The 24395-nt window shown below is 38.8% G+C and overlaps 1 protein-coding gene across 1 annotated transcript in view; it reads right to left on the minus strand.

Moving 5' to 3' along the window:
- Window positions 1–24395, minus strand: part of Znf385d (zinc finger protein 385D) — a 351240-nt gene that overhangs the window by 222392 nt on the left and 104453 nt on the right. The gene's annotated exons all lie outside the window — the stretch shown is intronic.

The following is a 24395-nucleotide window of genomic DNA, read 5'->3' on the forward strand; positions in this document are numbered from 1 at the left end:
ATCAATCTAGCATTATGTAAGGGTTCCTTCATGGGTAAACAGTTGGCCTTTGATCAGAGTTTTGATATAAATGACCTGACCTAGATGTACACAGAAGTTTTGCCAGTCCTAATAGCATCAACACAGCATTTTAACTTTAATGAAACCCCTTACTTAAAATTTATGCACAAAAAGCAATTGAGCCACAAACATGGTATACTTTAAAGGAATGTTGAGTAAAAAATAATTATTTGCTTATAGTAGTTGTATATTGTAATTTTTTTTAAAAAAGATTTATTTATTTATTATATATAAGTACACTGCAGCTGTCTTCAGACACACCAGAAGAGGGCACCAGATCTCATTACAGATGGTTGTGAGCCACCATGTGGTTGCTGGGAATTGAACTCGGGACCTCTGGAAGAGCAGTCGGGTGCTCTTAACCGCTGAGCCATCTCTCCAGCCCTGTATATTGTAATTTTAAGAATGACTACTGCCCTGTTCCTTTAGCATCTGTAGAGAAGAGAAAAAAGAGAGCAGTCATCGGAGACACTGCTTTTCTATGACACATGTGCAGAGACACTTGAGGGATTTTAATTTCTTACTCTTTCTCCCAGCAGTAAAGTAGATTAAAACTTAAACTGTAAGCCTGAAATGGTCTTGGAATTCAACCTAGAGTACTGCTTTTGTTCATTGAAAATTTTTACTTTTAAGTCTCTGCAAATTAAACTTGAAATGTACTGTGTAGTAAGATAGTTGTATCCTTGTACTGACTCCTGGGTTTCATAGTCAGCTAAGAGAGGGGAAGTACTATTTCACTTGAAACTCTAACGTGACTCAAACACATAGACCCACAGACACACAGACACACACACACACACACACACACACACACACACACACACACACACAGGTCTTCAAAGTAGTCCATGTCAGGGATTTGCCTCCATTTCTGAGCTATGACACCAGCTAAGACAAATTAAAGAGCCATCCCCTTCTTGTGTGCTTCCTGGGTCAGTGAATGTGGCAGACCCCACAATGTCTCCTACTGGGGACTACATCTTGAAATAGATGCTTATGGTCATGGAGTGAGCACTTGATCCCCAATTCTATGCTGCCTTAATTCCCAAAGTCAGTGTTATTGGTGATCTCTAGGGACAGAACTTCTTTCTCCCCACCCTCAGTGGACAGGGCACTGCTAGCAACTCAGTCTTGGTTTCCCAAAATTCCAGAACTAGAACTAAATACCTATTCTTGACACAAGAGAAGACCAAAATCCTTACTGCCTTCCTAATCTTTATTTATTAACATTTATTTTGGTGTGTGTGTGTGTGTGTGTGTGTGTGTGTGTGTGTCTGTGTCTGTGTGTGTCTGTGTCTGTGTTAGTTTGTGTGTGATGTATGGAGGTGTAGTGAGTAGGGAAGTAGGTGCCACACACTGAATTCAGATCTTCTGAAGGAGCAGTGAGCCTTCTTAACTGCTGAGTCATCTATCCAGCCATTTTTCACTAATGTTTTCTACATAGTGAGAAGTATTGCATTTTCTGAGGTGAAACTGTCTCCTACGATCTGAAACTACCAAGTTACTGTAGCAATGTTCACTTTCTTCGCCTTATGGCTGTGCATTTGGACCCCACAATATCACCTACAAGGAAGCATATCAGAATGAGTGGAATGACATGATAACTCTCCCAAGGAATGCTACCCTAAGATGATAAATCCTTCCAGAAAGTTAAGATTTATTTGTGATTTTTGGCTCTTACTGCTATCTCAATGAGAGTGAGGACCAGGGCTGCATGTGAACAAATATAAATGAGGAAAACTTGGGGGGCACACAGAAATGTGTGTTTACACTGTTATTATACCATGCAATGATAAGGGCACTTATAGTGTAGATCCAGAAGTGACAGAACTTCTCTGCACAGGTCAAACATGAAAATGGTAGTCTAGGGAAGGGAAAAATAAAAGAAATTGGTAAGGAACAAGAGAGAAGAAAGGATGGGGGCAGAAGGCAGACAGGGATAAGGGAGTAAAAAAAAAATCATAACTACTGCATTTTCCTCTTGCTGGGAGCGCCATAGTCATGTCTGCCTGCTGTATAGTCAATCAGTAAATATGCTCATTGCCACTGAGGCTAAACTGAATCATTGCCAAATCTTAAATATTATATTCTGTATATTTTACCATAATTAAAAAAGTAAGGAGACATAGAAAATGCACTTTATTTTCAAAATATAGTGTGTGGGATACTTTTCGCCCGCCATGCATAAGTCAACATGAAAAGATAGAGAGATGAGAAGGTGTGTATGCTGAGGTCAGAGCTGTACCTTCCATTTCAAATAATATCCTGGTGTTTATCGTGGATGACAGTGAAAGTTCTGGGAAAGTCGGTCAGGTTATACCACTTCCCTAACTTAAAACAACAAAGAAAAGCTCTCTTGCCTCAGTGTGGGGCGCTTGGCCCCTGGTGCTCAGGTGACTTGCTTCTGAGCTTATGTCTACTGAGGCATAGCATCATGGTTTCTAGTGTCGTGAAAAACATGTTAACACTTGATAGCAAGTGTGAGTTGGAGCTGACATGAGTTGAAGCTGTGCACGAAAGCACAAACTCAGTGATTCTCTGGCAACCAGGCCCTACCTCATAGCTTCCAATGTTTCTCAAGAATGCTAGCAATCAATATCAACCCACGAGATTATCTGTCTGTCAAGATAACAGATTCAGAAATCCAATTACTTCCCAAACATCACACATGATCTCTGCTAAGACATTCAGTGTATACCAGATGACATATAAAACTTTGGCTCTGACTAGTAAATTAGAACAGTCACAGAGAGTAGCCGATATGGGAAAGCAGAGGGAAGAAAAATCTTGTTCTGTTCTTGGTGCTTTTCTTCAAAGAAATAAGTGTCCAATGAAACTCAAGACCCAAAGTGCCCTTGTATCCAGCATAGTTTACAAAATAAATAAAAAGGCCATAACTCAGCAGCCTCCCAGATTTCCACTTTCTCATGGACATGCACTTCAGTATGACTTACCATAACTCCTTCAGGTAGCGCTAATACTGCTAGTACTTTGGAGAGCCTAAGCAATTTCTTTAGTATCCACCTTGAGTATCACAGTTGAAGTAATTAAATACCAGTCAAGCCCTTGAACGGTATTTAAGGAAATGACAAACTTTGTGTACTGAAAAGACCTGGGATTTAAATTTTTGCTGTCCAATGCAAACCAACCAAAATGTGTGACTATTAACTAAAGGGAATTGTAGATACTCAGTCACATTAGTAATGGGTTAGCTGTTCAGTAGTGAACAATAATCAATACCCAGTTGCTGATCAACTAACCATTCACCCCAGGAAACACTTCCAAGATGGCAGAAAGGTCTACTAGATGGTACCAGTTTAGAACTATGTCTATGGTAGTAACTCCTGAGGCTCAACAACCAAGGAAACATAGTCTAGACAATATTGTTTCTTATCCTCTGCCTGCAGCAGCAGATATTATCCAAATTATGTTTCATTACACATGTAATTGAGGTTCAAGTAAGCTAATTTTTATATTAAATTAAAATTAGAACTAAAATAACATATAATAGAATTATTGGCTTAGCTGTCAGGGAAGAGGTTTAGTTTCCTATGAAGCCTTATATACTAATATTTACCCCACATCACACATCACACATGCACATTCTGACATGAGTGACTCACACTACTGTGACTATCAGTTTCAAGCATTTTCATCAGTGCCTGGGTTAAAACCAGCACAATGCCTGACTTAGAATCCTACCTGATAAATGCCATTCACGTATGTTGGCTTTGTTGGAATATGAATCCCTGTATATATTCATAAGCATGGAAAATTAAAGAGCATTTGGGAAAAACAAAACTCCTGTATTTAAAAATGACAAAAGTAACACAGAAAATAAGCAGTCAACCTAGGAGTACATCTACCGATGAGTCGATTTAAAAATAAAATGTGTCTGGTATGACCATAGTATACAAACATAAAGATTTAAATATTGTCACTTGTGAGAAAATAAAGGGAAGAAGAGATCATCATATTACACAAAATAAATTCGATTTAGAAATTCAGAAGGACGAACACATTTTCCCTAAATTGTAGGCTCTGAATAAAAAAAATGGATTCAAAGTAAAAGGAGCTCACTAGCATGGGAGTCAACCTGGGAGGGGAACAGAGGGAGAGGGGTAAGCAAGAACCACAGTGCATGGATATGAATGTGTGAATGGGCAGTAAACACTTGCATAGGAATTCCATGTTTGTACAATATATGTTAATCAGAAAAGAAGGAAACTACAATGACTTTGATATCTGAAGTCAGAAGACTCACGTAGGTGTAGTCCAATGGCCTCTGAAAATTGTGTCCCCAGAGGATGTGCGTATGGTGAAGATGAGGAATATCAGTGGAGGTGTGTGTAGATGAGAACCTGCATGGAGGTGGGTATCTCACCCGCTTCTTATCCACCACAGTCTCAGAACTGGCAAAAGATGTAGTGTCCAATCCACACCCATCTGATATCTGTTGTCAAGACCAAATTGCATTACTGAAGTATGGAATCCTCTACTTTATAAGTGGAGAAATTGAGCAGAAATATGAATGAGCTGTGGATGTGATGCGACCAGCTATGTCAACTTTCTGCTCCTGTGACATTCTGCTCCTGTGCAAATAAAGAACTAAAGCCTAGATTGTATTCTGTTTAGATTATGTTATTACAGCAACAGAAATAAAACTAGATTACACAATAACGTTAACAATCTTTGTTCTTTACTTAGCTCAGAGAGAAATAATAATCAGACAAGATTTCTTCCCTTCTGCCTAATCAGGCCTCCACCAGAAGTAGAAACATTTCTTTCCTCACACCACTTGAGAATGGATTATTAAAGTTGATTTCAAAACCAGCAGCTTCAGGATAGTGGATCTCTCGGAAAGCAAGGAAAAGTACAGCTTTACTCAAAGACTCACTGGAATCAATTTAGAGCCTTTCCAAAGCACTTCTGTACTAGTTAGTGACTTTCTTAATTAGTAATCAATTTTGTAATGAAATGTATGTTTCTTGGCTCTAAGTAAAACAGAATGCCAGGAAAGCAGCAGACATGGAAACTGTAATATTTTCAACATTATATTTAAAGATATTACGAATATACATAATTTGTCATAGAAAATGTGGTAAATTTACACAATGGAGTACTACTCAGCTGTTGACTTCATGAACTTGATAGGCAAATGGATGGAACTTGAAAATATCCTGAGTGAGGTAACCTAATCACAGACACAAAAAAGACTCAATCCATAGACCACATTAAGCTTAAGTAGAAGGACAAACAAAAGTGTAGATGCTTCAGTCCTTTTTAGAAAGGGGAACAGAAATATTCACAGGAGGACATATGGAGACAAAGTCTGGAGCAGAGTCTGAAAGGAGAGGCCATCAAGAGAATGCCCCACCTGGGGATCCATCCCATATACCACCAAACCCAGACAATATTGCTAATGCCAAGAAGTGCATGCTGACAGGAGCCTGATGTAGCTGTCTCCTGAGAGGCTCTGTCAGAGGCAGATGCTCGCACCCAACCATTTAACTGTGAATGGGGTCCCTATTGGTGGAGTTAGAGAAAGAATTGAAGAAGCTGAGGGAGTTTGCAACCCCTTAAGAATAATAATACCAACTAACCAGAGCTCCCAGGGACTAAACCACCATCCAAAGAGTACACATGGACAGACCCATGGCTGCAGCTGCGTATGTAGCAAAGGATGGCCTTGTTGGGCACCAATGGGAGAAGCCCTCAGTGTAGGGCAATGTCAGTGTGGGGAGTTGGGTAGGGGTGGGTGGATGGGTGGAGGAACACTGTCATTAAAGAAGGGGGAAGGAGGGTGGAATAGGGGGTTTATGGACAGAAAACTGGGAAAGGAAAAACATTTAAAATGTAAATTAAAAATAACCAAAAAAAAAAAAAAAAGAGTGTTTGCCTTTCATTACATTTCATACTTTAAATAATTTCTTAAAGTGTGGCACTTTTCATTCTAAACATAGCTTTAGAAAAGAGGCTATTAACCTCCTATATTTAAGTGTAGATTTATTGTGCTTTTTCTATCATCTGTTTCTGATTCTTTAGGTCTAATAGGCTAAAATTAGAATTGATCCCTTCTCATATGAGCACAGCTAAGAAACAAGGTAAATCTATACTGATTAAAATATGACTTAAGGTGTGAAATTAAAATTTATGTTAAAGCAGCTTTCCTCATTAAGATTTGACAAGTTGAGAGAGTGGTTCATTTAATCTCCTTATGAATATTATGCAGACAGCAAGGAACTTGGGGACTGAGAGATTCCAGAAAGGCTTCAGCCTGGATGGGCTGCACTACTAGCATATTCAGGAGTTTATTGAAGCTTTACTCTGCAAATTATACCTTTTACAGATCAACACAGAAAGAAAGGAGAGAGAGCAGGCACAGTTACAGTTTCCATTTCCATAAACCCTTACAGCCACTGGAGAGGGGAACAATTGCTAATTAAAATCTGTACCATTTTATAGTAATCTCTTATCATTACTTTATGAAAATGTCTCCTCACAAGAATTTAGCATACCTGATGGATATTAGACGGTAACCATAGAATTGGAAAGGAGCTACCAAGGAACAACAATGGAGAAGTCATCGCTATTGCCTGCCTGACCACCCAGGCAACGGCAGTGTTGGTAAACTTGAAGTGTTCCAAGGACAAGATAAAAATGTGGCATCTCACCTAATCCATGAGTAATCCAGAAGACATGTGGCGGCATTATGTTCAATTTATAGACAAGGGAACTGAAGCATAATGACAAAGGACCTTTCTGAAGATTGTGTATCTTGTAAATGGTAGATCTAGACTATGGATGAAAGACTGGTTCCCAGTGCCTCTAGTTATGAGTCTTATGAATGAATATGCAGTTTTTTTCACGTATCAGTTTTCCATGTATCTTAGTAGTAGAGAATCTGAGCTATGAGCATAGTGGCCTTTGGAAGCTCTTTCTTCAGGAAATGAGAATATAAATAGAAACAGCATTGTGTACCATTGCCTATGTATGCCTTAAAAGTATATGGACATGCTGAAATAGAAATATTCTTATCTCCACAATTAATTCAATGAGTGAAAAAACATACTTTCAGAGAATAGAAGAAAAGCAAAACCATTATTTTAAATTTATATGTGTAGATAGATAGTATGTAACTATTTTGTGGGTTAAACAAGGCAGCTGGTGACTAGAGACCACCTGGATATCAACAGAATGTGATTTGCATGATCTTTATGAGACAACACAAATCTACTGGCCAATGGCTCCTTGCAAGGAACATTCGCAAGTAGAGATGTTTGGACAAACTGTTTTGTATACTGTGTGATACTACACAGCTTCCACAATGAAATTGTTTTTCTTTTGGGAGTACAAATCGCAAGGGTGGAAGGATGGGAAGATAGGTAAGATTGGGGTGCTTGATGTAAAATTCACAAAGAATCAATAGAAATTTAAAAGGGGACACTGCTTAGTAGATGATATCATGGAAATGTTCTGATCCACTTAAGAATGGTTTTCAAAGCATAGGTCATCTTAAGTGATATCATCTGTCATTTTGGGGACACAAAGGAAAAACTATTAAAACAAGTAATAGAATTACTTCATAGTAGTTCTATTTTTTTATAATTATCCAATGAGCATAGTTTTAAAACATGAACTTTAATTAAAACAAACAGACAAGCAAACAAACAAAAGCCCCTCAGCCTCAGAGAAGGATATGCAGTTTAGGATGAGTTACACAGTGCCTCATGCTTTCAGGTAATTCTGAATACAGCATGGACACACGCATTCTACATACCTAGTTATCAGATGTCCAACACTTTCCAGTGTGGTTGGATATCATCTTCGAAAATCAAGAGCATGTGCAACACAAGGCATTAGGACTCTCGTTCTCATTTCAGAAATTCTAAGTGTCTGAGAACTGCATCTATGACAGTTATAGCTGTTATATCATGTGTAATCGCATTGAAGAATTTGATTCCCATGAAAGAGCTTTAATTTTTTTCTGGGGCACTTCAACCTTTCAGTTTTTACTTTTTCCAGATTGATGTTTTCAGGCTCTTAAAAATTATTCTGGGCTAGAGAGATGGTTAAGAGCACTGACTGGTCTTCCAGAGGTCCTGAGTTCAATTCCCAGCAACCACATGATGGCTCATAACCATCTGTAATGGGATCCAATACCCCCTTCTGGTGTGTCTCAAAACAGTTACAGTGTACACATAAATTAAATAAAATAAATCTTAAAAAAATATCCTAAGAATTTAAGGTTTTGAAAAAAGTGTTTGAAAACTACAGATACAAAATATCTCATTTACATTGTGACTCATGTCATTTGAATTCAGGTAAAATTGAATATATTGTTCAGATTCTATGCACTAGTGATTACTGAAAATACTACTCTGGTTGGCTAGAGCATGCTGGGATTTTTTCCCCCTGAACTAAGGTTAGTGGGATGGGGGAAATCCTGAAACTCACTGCTAAACTACATCTAACAGTGGTATTTATATAGGAGATTGACTATACAGACAAATTTCAGCAACCAGATTTGAGTCAGACTTGAACTTCTTAACCTCAGTCAATTCTAGGATAAGCTGATGACCCTTCTTCTAAAATTAAAATTTTCCTGGGTCTCTGACTTATCTAAAACTTTAATGGTTCATTGAAACCGACATACATTCCATAGAAAATTAAATATCAACTTGACATTTTAAATTTTCTGCCTGGATCAACTTCATTCAAGGATGTATAAATAAAGTTTACCATTTCTGAGGAATAACAAAAGGGCAGATTTTGAGTGATGATGATACATTCTGATGATTGTGGAAAAACATGGTTATCACAGGATGAAATAAGGCAAGCTGGGTGGTCAGTCAGGCTCCATGGAACAAGAAGTGAGTTCAAAGCATATACATGTATAAATGACATCTTTAATAAGCAAATGTAATTTTATTTCAAGGATAGAGTATAAATATGGTCAAGATGCTTTCTGCCTGGTGATGTAATCATTTCCAAGTAGCAGGTCATGAGAATCAGTGAATGTATTAACCTTCCTACTGGGCGTGTATCTATACAGGTCTATGACCCTTTGATCAAACAGTGGTGTATATATGCACCAGATCCTACAAAGGTGTGATCAAAGATCTCTCATCTAAGTATTTATCAGCTACACCCTCTGTATACTGTAAGGTCGGTGGCACATAAGTTCTAAATTATTCTCCTGAAGACATTTCCAGCTTATAAAATTGAAGAGCTTTTTCTTAAATCCAAAACATACCAAATAACCTTGAATTAAAATATATGTAAGCATTGACATCTCTTCATATTTTTTCAGATAACTCTTTTTTGAAACAAAATTTAAGGATTATAGAATATTGAAGTTTGTCGTCTTCCTTGTCTACAGTTCCATTCTCTTCCTCTTACCTCTTAAAATCATTTTCCTGCGAGCAAGGAATTCATATCGTTTTCCAGGCCACAGTGCTCTATACTATAAAACTTTGTTTCTTATTCTGTTTCTGTCTCTGTCTGCTCTGTCTCTTTGGTCACCTAAAGAAGACTTCCACAATGACAGAAGTTGACATTCAAACATGGATGGAGAAAACTATCTGTCTATCCCTAGATAAAGAGATGCAGGCAATTAAGGTGTTCTGAGAGAGGAAAAATTATTCGTTTACAGCGTGGAACTCCTTTATAGGTTATCCAATCTCAAGTAGTCAACCCTACTCACAAATACATGTGAGGAACTCTGAATGGACTCAGCAGGGTGCGTTTACACATGCATATGTGTATACGTTATATATATATATATATATATATATATATATATATATATATATATATATATATATATATGATGTTTGGATGTTTGGGTTGCGTAATGGGAATGAGTTGGATAGGGAGTGAGTTAGGAGAAATTATGTAAATACAGTAGTCTGGAAGAAGCTGGGGAAGCCCTGAGTTAGAGAGGTTCTGAGTGCATTGTGAACATAGGCATGGCAATATCAAGGATTCCAGTGCTTCAACCTTGAGGAATGACAAAGCCTTTCTAAGTAAGGCTCTAAAGGAATGTTAAGGCTTTCTTGAAACTGGGGGAGGGGGAGCATAAGAGTTGGGGGGGTGTTGTTCCAAATGTGAGTGCTTATGAAAAATGTGTTTGTGTATATAGAGACAGGCAACTGCAGCTTCTCCTTCCTGGATGTTTTCAGCCCAAGACTGATCATCTGCAGAGATGCTACCAAGACTAGCAAATCCCTGAGGTTCCAAGCTGAGGTTCCCGATTGCCAACCTTAGTAGATACCCGTCATTAGAGGTAACAGAACCCACCTGATCCTATCTTTCTGTATATGTGTCTGTCCTTTATTTAATTTCCTTGCTGCCTCTGATCAGAGTTCCAGGAGCCAACCTGGAGAGGTCACAACAGTAGTGCTATATGCAGTTCTCAAAAAAGTTAAAAATGTTGAAAAATCCGAACGTTTACGATTTGGATGTTCTTTAAAACTAGCCAAATAATAGTTATATTAGAGCGATATGCATTACAACTTAGCAATTATTACGCCTATTTCCAGAACATGTTAAAAAAAAGAAACATGTTCAAATTTGTGTGTGCGTGTGTGTGTGTTGTGTGTGTGTATGTGTGTGAGTCATAGTTTCTTCATAAAGCACAACGACACACAGAAAGCACTCATCTGAATATGTCCATTTCATGCAGGCAAAAATGTACTAGACGGAGCCATGATCCTCTTCTTTCTTAAGTTTCAACAAAAGGAGTAAAAATTTATTATTTTTCAGGTAGCTGTGCTGGTTAGCTTTTGCCAGTTTGATATATTCTAGAGTCACCTGGGAAAGGGAGCCACACTGAGAAAATGTCTTCATTGCATGGCCTGTAGGCTTGTCTACAGGAGCATTTTCTTGATTAATGACTGCTGTGAGATGGCTCATCCCTGGGTAGGTGGTCCTGGTTGTATAAATAAAGCAAGGCTAAGGAAGCAATAGAGAGACTAACTCAGTAAGCAGGATTCCTGCATGGTCTTTGCTTCAGTAACTTCTTCCAACTTTCCTGCTTCGAGGTCCTGAAATAAGCCCTTTCTTCTCCACGTTTCTTTTGTCCCTGGTGTTTTATCACAGCAGAGAGCAAATAAAACACTGGCAAAATCACAGAATATGCAAAGATATTCTAAAGAGCTCTGAGTATTTTGGTAAAAATAACTATATGCCTGTAGAATTTCCTCTAGAAGATTCTTTAGAGCTACAGGCGGTCAATAGCTGCTAATAGAAAGAGAATCAATTTCATCTAGGCATGAGCTTCTGAATCGTTTTCTCATTCCAAGTGGTCAGTCCTGGACAGATGAACATACAAGCAATGCAAAATGGACTCAGTAATGTGTGTGTGTGTGTGTGTGTGTGTGTGTGTGTGTGTGTGTATGTATGTATGTATGTATGTGCATGCATATGACAACAAAAAAAGGAGATTATGATTGGGGCCATGGGAGCATTTGGATGCGGAGAGAGAGGAATCAACTCAAATGCAGTGTTCATATATGAACTTCTCAAAAAATAAAATAAAATAATTGAAAAAGAAGAAATATCTTTATTCTACTCTACAACCACTAGCATTCTTTTTGTTTCTATTAAAAAAAATAACTGGAAATAGAAACCAAAACCAGCTCTACGAATCCTATACAGTCTTTAGAATATGTATAGGAAAAGCTAATTCTTCCAAACTGCTTAAAAGGTCATGAGATTTAGTTTTGAAGCATTGAAGAAAGGACATTTTAAAAATCTAATATTAAATTTTCCATTTTACCACTTGTCTACGTTAGAGATGAAATGTGGGAAAAGAGGCTGTGGCTCAGTGAAAGGTAAAATGCAAATATCTTACTTTGAGGTATCTTGATTTATGGGCTTCAGGGGCCATTAGCCACTGCCTCATCTCTGGAGAAGAATGGAAATTGAATACAGCTAGAGAATAAGTGAAAATGAATTTGTGGCTCTCTTCCGCATTGTGCAAATTACCTAAAGGTCTACTTCAAAATCTTTTGACACATATGTGGCATTCTAACCGGTCACCACATACAATAGATCACAAGAGAACAACAACAGACTGCTGGCTGCTGACAGGGATCTACCTGTGAGCGAACAGTACTTTATAAAATAACATGATGATTAGTTACAAAAAGAGTAAGATGACGAAAGCATACAAAATTATTTAGAAATATACATACATGTATATAACAACAATTAATTTAAGAAGAGGCCATACATTTGAAAGAGGTCAAGGAGAGGCACATGGGAAGGTTTGGAGGAATGAAAGGGAAGGAGGAAATGATGTAATTATAATCTCAAAAAATTAAAAACAATAGTAGTTTTGGGATGTATTCATTTCTACCAAATAATATGATTCTTGGCTTTCTATAAAAGCTTCTTATTGATAAGTTTCACTTTTTTACTTGTCTCTTGGCCGACAAGCACAGGTGGATCTGCACAGGTCTGTGACCCACCTTGGACAAGCATAATTTTTGAGGCATTGGCAATTAATTAACTCCTGTGCCAAAATTCTGACAGCGCACAGGACAATGACCATCCTAGCAATCGAGAGGCAGAGGCAGGCATATCTCTCTGAGTTTGAGCCAGCCTCGTCTACAGAGTGAGTTTCAGAACACCCAAAGCTACACAGAGAAAACTTGTCTCAAAAAAAAAAAATTCTCTCAGCAGATTGAAGAACCTGTGGTCATTTAGACAAGAGACGCTATGGCTACTGCCAACAGGTTCTCAATGATTTTTTTTGACTAAGGGTGAAAAGTAATAGCAGCATCATGGCTCTTTGCAAATTTGTTGGTGAGAGGAGGATACAGTAGAAACTTTTCTTAAATGAGAGTGGAGGAGGTCCAATATCTGTAGTCAGCTCTGAAGTGGAATTCACACCAATTTTGTCTACGGAGTAGGATGCAGTGAGTCACCAGTTAAATGACAGACTCACACACACAGGAAAAATCAACCCAACTTTTGGATGTTACATTAACAATCTTCCTAACTAGATTTTCATACTAGAAAATCTATTTCCACAGCCTTCCTTGGTATCTACTGTTCTTGTTTGCTCTCTCTCAACTTTAGAGGTCAGTACAAGGTCAATATTCCATTGTCCTACTGGACGACATACAGACTCAGCAAATTACTGTTTCAACTGTAGGAGTCAATCCTTAGATATTTGTTCAGTGGTTTTATAATTTCTCTTTAGTTTTCATTTTTCTGTCACTTTAAGTCTTCTAGTGTGAATGCATCTAACAGCTTAGGAAGACTAAGTTGCTACTGGAATAGGATTGAAAAAACTGATTGCCATGTAAGGACTCCTGTGTCTGTGATAGCCCATATACAGTGTAAATGCTTGTGTGGGTGACATAAAGAATGCTCGTGAATGCCCTTGAAGTTTCCTTTCATTGTCAACCAATCTCAGTCGCAATTTCCTTGGGAAATAGACTTCACTCTTGGAGTCTAAGTTCTGAAATACCACTGATTCTTTGATTACTTAGCTTGTATTGCATACCAAAGTTCTGACAGCTGGTTAAAGAAGCTGCCGTTGTTTAGACAAGAGGCCTTCTAGTTCTGCAACACAGAGAGAAGATCTGGACTTGGATTCCCGAGTCTAGAATCCAGCCAAGATTCAGCCAGAGACTCCTATGTGGAAGCAAATAATTTTCTCTCTCAGAGACATTCTTCTCTCCTATATCATTCTTATAACACCTGTGACCTACAAGGCTTTTAAGAAAGCAAATTTCAATGTAAAAAGTACAAAAATGTTTCCTTAAATTTAAATGACACATTATTTTTTGTTTAAAAGGCAGTATGTTCTATATTAGTCTCATTCCTTGGTGTACAGTATTTTGGGAAGGGTTAAATGGCCTCAGAGAATTTTCTTATAGTGGAAGTGGCTGAGGCTCTAATTTCTGAGGGTACACACTCACTGTCCCTGGATATAATCAAATAAAATCCCAGATTTCCAGGTGCCAGGCCCATTGTAAGAAGAGGTAAGATCAGATGACTCAAAAAGTCATTATCTTTCTAGGGTTGGCCAATCAGTACCCAAAACTAGGATCATCTAAACAACAACAAAAAATGTATTATTCAAAGCAAGAAATCCAAAATATAGGGAGGGCAGGGCTGTGATTCTTTCACGAAGCTGTGAGACAATTAACATTTTTGGCGTCTCTAAGTGTATCTCCCATGGCTCTTCCTCTGAGTGTCTCTATGTGCATAATGCATTACATCCTACCTTTTTAGCTTCATGTTAATTAATTATATCTTCAAGGAGCCAATTTCTAAGCATCACACTATAATCCAGTAGGGGATAGTACTTAATCACGTGAATTTTGAGCAGCATAATTCAGTTCCCAATGGTAGGAATGGCTGGCATTATCAACACAAAGCAGAGGACAGGACTTTTAGGACTTTTGGTTTGGTTTTTGTTCTGTTCTGTTTTAGTTTGGTTTTCATCATACAGGTTTTTTTCCATAAAGTAAATCACACAAAGCCAAAATAAATTAATGCTTAAAACTTCCTTTCTATTTGAATATATCTGTGCCTAAGAAAATATGTGTGAAGAAGATAGAGCCAAGAAGCTGTGAAACTCCTGAATGAGCTGTGAAATTCAGTGTTTTCAAACAGGTTCTGTTATTTTTCTCAGAATCCTACTGAGCAAGATAGTCAGAAACAGATACATCCTTTTCCAAGCTTCATTCCCTTATGATTAAATCAATATCTAAAGATATATATATATATATACATATACATACAAACATACTATATATATATATATATATATATATATATATTATGCAATCGCCTTTAATCATTTTACCTGGAAGGGCAGATAGAAAGCAGCTTATCTCCCTGATCATTACTTAAGAACATAGTGAGCACTGAGGGGACTCAATAAGGAAATGTGTGGTTCTTTACAATCTGAATCATAACGCACTAGATATTCAAACAGCAAAATAACTAAATAAGTAAAATAAAACCATTACGATGGGGAAGAAAAAAATTCATGTGAGGTGCATTTCTTTAGATTTTTATTTCCAAGCCTGGATGGTCTATATGTCTTGTGTGTTTTGGGATCATTATGGTGGGTTGCTTGACTTTCACAGACTTTTGTTCTCACAAGAAGCTGCAGGGCTCAGCAAACACGCTTGGATATGTGTCTCCATAGGAGGCATGAAGAAAGAAGACCTCGTAAGTAGATGTTTCTGAAGAGGCTCTGCTATACAAATTTGGCATAGTTAATGCACACAGTGTAACCTGTTGCATTTGTCTCCAAAGGGGAAGAAGCTTAGCAGTACCATAGTTACGAATGCGTCTCTCAACAACAGACATGCCTCCCCTCTGTCAGCTGTGACTAAGGAAGACAGGGTTGCTTTTCAACCCATAATTTCACCTTTGCTCCCTACTTATTTTAGTGGCAGCAACAGTGACAGAAATCAGAGCAGTTCCTAATGTATAAATGAAATCTAATTAATATTTCCTGGAACTAACCATATAGATGGGTACCTAACCTACATTTCTACCACCCCTAGCATTGGCTGAAGGGATGTTTTCTTATGACTGTAGCTAGTACAAAGACATAGTCACAGTAGACTAATATTTCAAGAATCCTCAATTATTTACAGTTTAATATTTTTCACAATGTAGAGACTCTCATGCATGCTAGGCATGTACTACATTGACACATATCATCTGCCCAATAATACACACACACACACACACACACACACACACACACACACACACACACACACACACAGAGACACACACACACACTAAAGAAAGAGACAATGTATGCCAGCTAGTACAGTGGTGTAGGCTGAGCATCTCCAACTTAAATTGCTTTGTGATTTCTGATTAAGGGTCTGTAATGACTATTTCTGGTTGTCAACTTGACTATACCTGGAATGAACTACAATTCAGGATTGGAAGGCTCACCTGTGATCCAGATCTTGAGGCTGGGAGATACAAGTTTCTGACCTGGATCTTGGCATGGAGAGCTTGAGGTATGGTGGCTTTGATTCCCAGGAGACTAAGGCAAGGAGATCTCTGAGTTCAAGGTCAGCCTGGGACAAAACAAGTCCCAGATCCAGGTGTGGTGGTACTGTTTTAATCTGGGCCACAACTTCTGCTGGAGACCTACATAAGGACATTGGAAGAAGGAAGATTTGCTCTTCCTCGCCTGCCTGCATTTACTTGCCAGCAGATCTGTTGGAATCCACTAGCCTTGTGGGACTGAGCAACTACTAGATCCTTGAGCTTCCCCATAACAGCTGACCATTGCTGGGGAGTTGGACTACAGAAGTTGATGTACATCATCATAACAAATTCCTAGAATCATAAATTCTGTGACTCTAGAAAGCTCTGACTAACACAGGGTCTTTTCAGATTGTTAGATTGATCAATATTTGCATCTACATAGTGAAATAACTTAGGGATGAGACCCAACAGAAACATGGATCATCTTTGTTTCATTTGCACATTTCCATAGCCTAGAGATGGTGTTAATAATTTTAGCTGTAATGAATCTCATTGGCTTATATACATAATTCTCTGTCTGTGGCATCATGCTTCAGCTCACAGTCTTTCAGATTCTGGAACAGTTCTAATTTTGTATTTTTGAGTTAGGGATGGTCAACATTTTAGCATCCAGCTAGTACATATCCGAGGGTAAATTTGAAATGACCCATTTTGAGCCGTGCATTTTAATCAATATTGTAAGTGCTCGTTTCAACTTCAGTTCTGCAAAATTTTCTATAGTTTAAGTTCATTTAACCTGCTCTTTTAATATCCTAAAATGCTTAATGTCCATGAACTCCTTCCAGGCTTCTGTTATACAATAGATTGATATTATAAATGACTGACTTTGGTATCTTCTGTATAGAATATCTCCTGGGATTTCACATCACTGTCTACTTATACAATAAAAGTGAATGAATACATGAGCCAACATAAAACTGTGAATTAGAATTTATGAGATGTTTAGTACGATGTTAGGTTTTATCATAAGTTTTTCAATGCAAATTCTGGCTAGAAAGAAGGAATCTAATAATAAGAATAATAAGGGATACCACTTTTCCCCACTGCTTTTCAACAAGTGTCGTGAACAAAAGAAAGCTCCTGCTTGCACAGTTTACTGTCTTAAATGGTGTTTTAATATCTGAGTGCTTTGTTTTCCTTAGGAAAGATTATGTCAAGTAGTCACTAATCAGCTATATGGACTCTGAAATAAGAACCATAATTCTCTCCCTCCCACTGCCTTAATCTCTCTGGCCTCTCCTCTATTTCCCCCTACTCAACTGCACTTGGCTTGTCCTCTCTTCTCCCTCATTTTTCCTTCATTTCTTCCTCACTCTCTCCTTCTATATCTCCTCCAGTCCTTTCTCTTCTTCTTACTAGTCCTTATCCTCTTGTCATGCTTTTTTCCTTCTCTTTCTCTCCTTCTTATTCCCTTCCTTCTTTTTTCCTCTCCTGCTTCTCTTCCCTCTCCTTCCCTTCCTGGTTCTCCCCTGACCCCTCCTCTCATTTTCCCTTTCTTCCTCTCCATCTTCTCTCCCCTCCTTCTTCTTCCTTTGTCTTACTAGTATTGTAAACCCAGTGTATAAATGGACCGGACATACAGCCAAGGTCTAACACATGCCTAGTAAGTGGATCAGTGAGAGCTGTACTGCCATTTCCTTATCCTCACACTGCATTATATTCAAGACTGTGTTTATAACAGATGCTTTGGAATAATATTGCTTTCATTAGGCACCTTTTTTTTCTACACTGAGAATTAGTCAGCAGGACTACGAAGTTTGTAAAACAGACATTATTGAATAAGCAAACAAAAACACATTCATGTATTTTCATACTGGAAAGTAAGTGATACTACTGAGTTAGCTCTGAGTTTCACTCATGAATCTTCAGGGTTCATCACATGGTAGATCTTCAGTGACCACTTGCAAAATGATTGTGTAAACTCTCCACAGACATGAGGACTGTCCAATGTTTGCATCTTCTAGCGTCTCCCTCTGCCTTGTTAGGTCACAGGTACCCTCTAGCTACTCAGCCCTCTCTCTCTTTCCCAGAGATGAGACAGCATCCAACTCAGGGATCTTTCCCTTCAGTATCACTCTGTCACGAATTGTGAGCCCCAGCTAATACCACTCTTCAGAAAGGTAATTCTTTACAGTTCCACAAACCCATGAAATTTCTAATTTTAAACATCCTACAACTACTGACTATGAATCTGCCTTTTAATATGATTTCCCACAATTCACATGAAAGTACTTGTATAAATAGTATAAACTCCTCTTCTTCACTCCCTTTCCCTCTTCTCCCTCCCCCTATTCCACCCCCTCGTCCTTTCTTGCAACTGACATCTGTAATGTGGGCCTGACATAATAGCTCAGTGGATAAAGGTACCTGCTGCTGAGCCTGACAACCTGAGTTTGATACCTGGAATTCACATGGGAGACAGAACCAAGTCCCAAGAGTTGTCCTCTGACTCTACATATGTGCCATGCATGCATTGCCCACACACATAGCTAAATATAGTAATGACCAATCTATGATTGAGTTTCCAGGAGTTCAGATTCATGCTGAAGAGGAATATGGAAAACTAGAGAAGTATCCACTGTCAGGAGATTGATCTTTTCCTTTCGAAGTCTCAATTCTTATCTCAATTCCTACTCTACATTGTCCCCTCCTTTCTGAAATCATATTTATGCTAATTCATGTTTCCATATTAAAGGATGGTTAGGCAGAATGAAGTAGAGCCTGTCTCACCCTTTTCACTCCCCATCCCCTTGATGACCTCGAAGGTCCTCCTGGAAAAAGGAGAGTACTCCATATCCACTGAATATGAAGGATAGACAAGTAAGTACATTCAACCAGTTTTATCGTTTCCTTACTCATCATAATGAGATATAGAGCCACGAAGAATGGAATGGGAGCCACGGCCTATCAGACTGCATGAAGATGTCCTTAAAGTTGTAGATTTACACTCATACTTTAAACATCATCACCAACACCTGTTGCATTTCACTTTCCTCCTAACTGGACTACTTTCTGGGGTTAGGCTTATCAAGATTTAGAAAGTAGTTGTAACTCGCAAGCCTCAGAAAGGAAATGACTTAAAATTTCAGAAGTTCTTGAAGCACAGAACATCTCACCAAAGTTATGTCAGCAGTAGGAAGGCTGGGAAGAGCGGACTCTCTGACCTGTCAAGATGTCTGCAAGTCATACATGACGCTCCAGTTATGTAAGTGTTGCAAGTTATTACCTAGACTAGGGGAGGCTTTTTGAGGATGCATTCATCTTTGATTCATCCATACTCCTATAAGCAACCCTTCATTGGTACTCCCACAATGAACACAAATAGCTGGGGTTTGTAGACATTTATTCACATCTCGAGAGTAAAATTCATACAATACCATGACATGCTCTAATAGTTTGCTCCCATTATGAACAACATTCTCGGTCTCAGCTTTAACCTCCAGAAGTTAAAACATACATGACTTTCAGACAGTAGATGTAAACATATAGTTCTTCTAAGATTTACAGTCTGGTGCACCAGGCCTGCACTGGACTTTCTTCTTTTCAGCTCTAGTTACTGAATAGTCCTAATGTACTGGACTATTTTCATGGAAGGGGTCGTTATAAAGTCTTTGATAGAGCGAGTTACTGTACCCCATATCACAGTAAACTGAGATTTTCACACCTACAAATCCTGCAGACAGATTCCACTAAGAAGAAGCAATTCATGGGGTCTGAGAGAAAGAGACTCGTACAGGGTATCTGATGCTTGTCTAACTTCCTCACTCAGTGAAAAACACACAAAAACCTTAGCCAGCAGAAAGCTTATCCTTATGTTTCATTTTTTGTAAACAGCTAAAGCTTTCATAAAAAGCTAAATCTTTACAATAAATGATCCACCATTTGAAAGCAATAGTTGATTTTTTTTCTCACAAACTTTCACTAAGACAACTGCACTATAGAATATGCTTACATTCTAGGCTTGACCATCTCTGTCAAAGCAGACATGTAGTCCATTACCAAATTCCTCCTAATATATTAGACTATTTTCATGGAAGGGGTCATTATCAAGTCTTTGATAGAGCTACTCTTGGCAAGTTCCACATCAGGAAAATCTAAGTGATCATTTAAACAATGGATTAACTTGTGGCCCATGGTCTACTTTATTCTATTTTTTAAAGCATTCTGTTATTTTTCCTCTCTCATCTATTACATCCTGACCATGGTTTTCCCTCCCTCCTCTCCTCCCAGTACTCTCCCACGTCTCTTCTCCCTCAGATCTTTCCCTTCAAAAAGGGTAGGCCACCCAGCAATATCATATTTTAGGTACCTCTATTCATATTAAGGCTAGATGAGGCAGCTCAGTAGAAAGAAAATAGCCCCTGTTCCTGCTGTTACATATCTCACAAGAACAGCATGCTCTACAACTATGAGAGAGAGAGAGAGAGAGAGAGAGAGAGAGAGAGAGAGAGAGAGAGAGGCACACCCAGGTCACAGCTATACAGGCTTTCCCTGGTTTCAGTCTCTGTGAGCCCTTATGAGCCCTGTCCTGGTGTTCTTGACCCCTCTGGCTTCAACAATTCTTCCTTAACTTCTGAAGGATTACCTAATGTTTGGCTGTGGGTCTCTGCATCTATTTCCATCAGTTGCTGGATGAATTTCCTCTGATGACAGTTGAATTAGGTATAAAATTGAAAATTTCATTGACTTTCCCTCCCCGCCCCCAGATGTGTTTGATTCTATCCTAGGACTATAGACTGTCCATACTTGGATTTTCGTCCTCTAGGCACTGTCAGGTGTGCACTCTCTCTCCTGGCATGGCTCTCAAATTGGACCTGTCATTGGTTGACCACTCCCCAAACTGTGACAACTTTACCCTAGCCCATATTGTAGATGGGACAGATTATCAAATTATAGGTTAAAGGCTTTCTGGCTGGATGGGTGTCCCCAACCCTACACTGAAACACTGGAAACTGCCCGGTTACAGCAGATGGTCTGTTCACTTGATTCTTACAAAGAGAAAACAGCAGCAAAGAAAATGAAGAAATTTGCTTAGTGGTAGAGCAGAGTAGATCTTTCCTTTATCTCTCTCTCTCTCTCTCTCTCTCTCTCTCTCTCTCTCTCTCTCTCTCTTTTCTTTCTTTCTTTTCTTTCTCTATTTCCTTCTTTCTTTTTTAATAACAGACAATGCTCACTGTCAATCAAGATAACCACTTTGTTTTAATGTTTCCTAAGGGCCAGGAAAGTTTGAAATCAGGTCTGAATAATCTTCCAGATATATTGCCTAAACAACTGTAATGCTGACTTGGGACTAGCATGTCAGAAAGCCAACTGGTCTCCCAGACCAAGTAACACGTTCATTACAGCTCAGGTATTTGGTAGGTGCACGTTGTTGCCGGAAAGCCACCAGAAAGATAAACAGTGAGATCAGGGAAGGAAGCTGGAAACTTGCAGTGACATCATTTAAGAGGAAAGAATTTCAGTGTTTGGTGAGTTTTCCATCACTCTTTGTAAAAAAGCAAGAAAAGAAACTATAGTCTTAGACATATCAACTTTATGCTACCATGCTTCTACCTGAATTCATTTCTTTCCTCTCCTCCTGCATCTTGTTTCCTCCCTTTTTTTGCTGATTTCCTTTAATTGTTTTTATTTCAGTTAGTTTCATGCATATATATTATTATATATCTTCCTCTTCTTTTTTCCTTTTCACAGCTATTTCCTTCTCCGGCTGAACTTTCCAGCAAGGCCCCCTCCTATTTCCATGGCTTTTTAATGTGTGCCTCACTGACTTTCTTTAGAGTCACCTGCATAAGCCCAGGAAGCAAGTTGCTTACTTGGACAACTTTTCAGTGGCTACATCACGGAAGGCAAAGGTTTCTTTTCTTCATTTTGTCTCAGCTGAAGCATCTTTGGCTTGACTTGAAAGTGACTTCTTCCTTTCTACCACTGCTGTGAGGCTGAGCGAGCACTCCATCCTGTACTAGAAACTGGGAGTCGCAGTGCCCTAGCTAACTGTGTGCTGTCTTCTGTTAAACTGCTTCCTTGTCTCCTAGCACTACTTCCCCTCGCAACTGCCAGCCAGATACAGTTTCTCTCTGTTCTTTGCCTTTAAAAGCTCCCTGTAAAATGCCTTGCAGTCAAGGCTGCTCTAAGAGAAGTGCTTCTCTCCAAGCAGTCTCTACCAGACTCTTATTCAGATTTTGGCTTTTTACCCTGCCACAGAAGGACATGACATGACACCCCTTCCTCAACAGCCATTAATTGCCAATGGTCCCTCATGGACAGATGAGGCCTGGTATTGGATAGAGAATTAATGGCCCCTGTCCTATGCAGGTCTTATGTACCTCTCCATGCTTAAGTGCAGTCACTCATGAATGCATATCCAGAAGACATATTTTGTAACATACTTATGCATCTTCTAGTTCATTTATTCTCTATGTCCCTGTTTCCACAGTGTTCCCTGAGTCTTGGAGCAGTGATGACATTAATCTCTTACGGCCAAGCACTCCCATCAACCATGACTCTTAGTCTCCTCTCTATATTAACTTCCTTCTAGTGCAGTAACTGCCTAACCTTTCATACAAAGTCTCTCAGGGTGAGACCACACTGACCGTGAACTCGAGATATTACTGCCTCAGCCTCCTGAGAGCGGAAATGGCAAGCATACACTTCCACGTCTAAGCTTACACTATCTATCTCAAAGTAAGACTGGTATAGAAAATTCCTTTTCCCCTACTAAGTACAAAGTGTTCATTCACTACGCCTTCGCCTCCTCATATCATTGGCATTAGTATCTGGCACAGTCAAAGTCCCGGTGACAAAACATTATTAAGGAAATAGGCCCTCGTAGATCTCCGTTACTTTCTTGAATAGCTTAATTGTGCCCAGATTATTAAACTTTTTCTTATGTTTATCTCTGGGTAAGTTGTAACAAGAAAACAGCATTATTGAGCTCACTAGGCCCTAGGTGACCTCTCATCTTAATCATCTTTTCTTTGGTGCTGTTGACATATCCTGTCACGGATAAGCCCTGCTCTGTACTGTAGCAAGTGCTGGAAGCTAAGGCAAGTAGGGGAAAGTCTCTCACTGGTCTCTAACCTTTACAAGTTCACTTCAACTCTGATCTAAGAATATCTCATGATACAAACACAAACACACAAAAGAATTATGATAAATATGATGAATGCCAGTGTACAGGCATCTTAAGAAAGGGAAAATATGAACCAGAAAATTCATTGAGCTTGTGCTGAGAAATTAAATGCATCACATTCTTGGGCTTATCAGACTGATATTTATTATTGTGTCTTTTCAGATGAATAAACATTTACCACTTATGGATAGGGAACCTGGCACAGGAGATCCAACAGCAACACAGAACAAAGGGAATTTCTTGGTTTTATAGACTTCACAGGTAGGGGTCCCTGAGCTTAGAGGAAAACAGGTCTTTGATTTTAGAGGAAAGGAGGGTTTCCCATTTTAGTAGTTGAGGGAAGATTCTAGAAATGGTATAATGTTACAATATCCAATGTAATCCAACTGCTCCAGGTAACCTTAAAATTGCTACACACTAAGAGCTTAGCCTCTGAGAGAAGATACTAGGTCACATTTGAGGCACTGCTGACGCCTCTACTGCGGTTGTGTCTGCACTGTAACATTCCAGTATTCACACACACACACACACACACACACACACACACACACACACACACACACACTCACTCACACACACTCACACACACACACACACACACACACACACACACACACACAGAAACTGTATCATTGCACAGAAGTTAGACATAGATGGAAAACGAGTGATTTGGAATCTCCATCTTCAGTTCTACTACTTTTGTGGTTCTATTTATTGCAATAAGAAAGGGTTATAGATTTGAAGCAATTTGAAAGACTCACATGTCAGAAAACCACATTGAACATCAACTTTTACACCTCATAATAAATTTGTTCAGTTTCAATTTTGCAAGTTCCAAAAAGGTGTTCTGTCTGCTTTACCAATAATAATAATAATAATAATAATAATAATAATAATGATAATAATAAAAATAAAAAAAATCTCACAGACAACATCAACTCCTAATCAAAGAATGAATTCTCTTTTATCACTCTCCACACCAGGAACCTGGAACCTGGCTCCTTGGACATTGCTTTTCTAGATGGACACCCAACTTTACTGTGGCACAAAGAAACATGTAGGGTAAACAATACTTCAAGACAGAGGCAGTAACTAACTCTCCCACCCTACCCCTAGTCCTTTGTGCCTTCTCATTCATCACAGACAGGTAAAATTT

The sequence above is a fragment of the Rattus rattus genome, chromosome 12 (assembly GCF_011064425.1).
Source record: "Rattus rattus isolate New Zealand chromosome 12, Rrattus_CSIRO_v1, whole genome shotgun sequence".
NCBI lineage: Eukaryota > Metazoa > Chordata > Mammalia > Rodentia > Muridae > Rattus > Rattus rattus.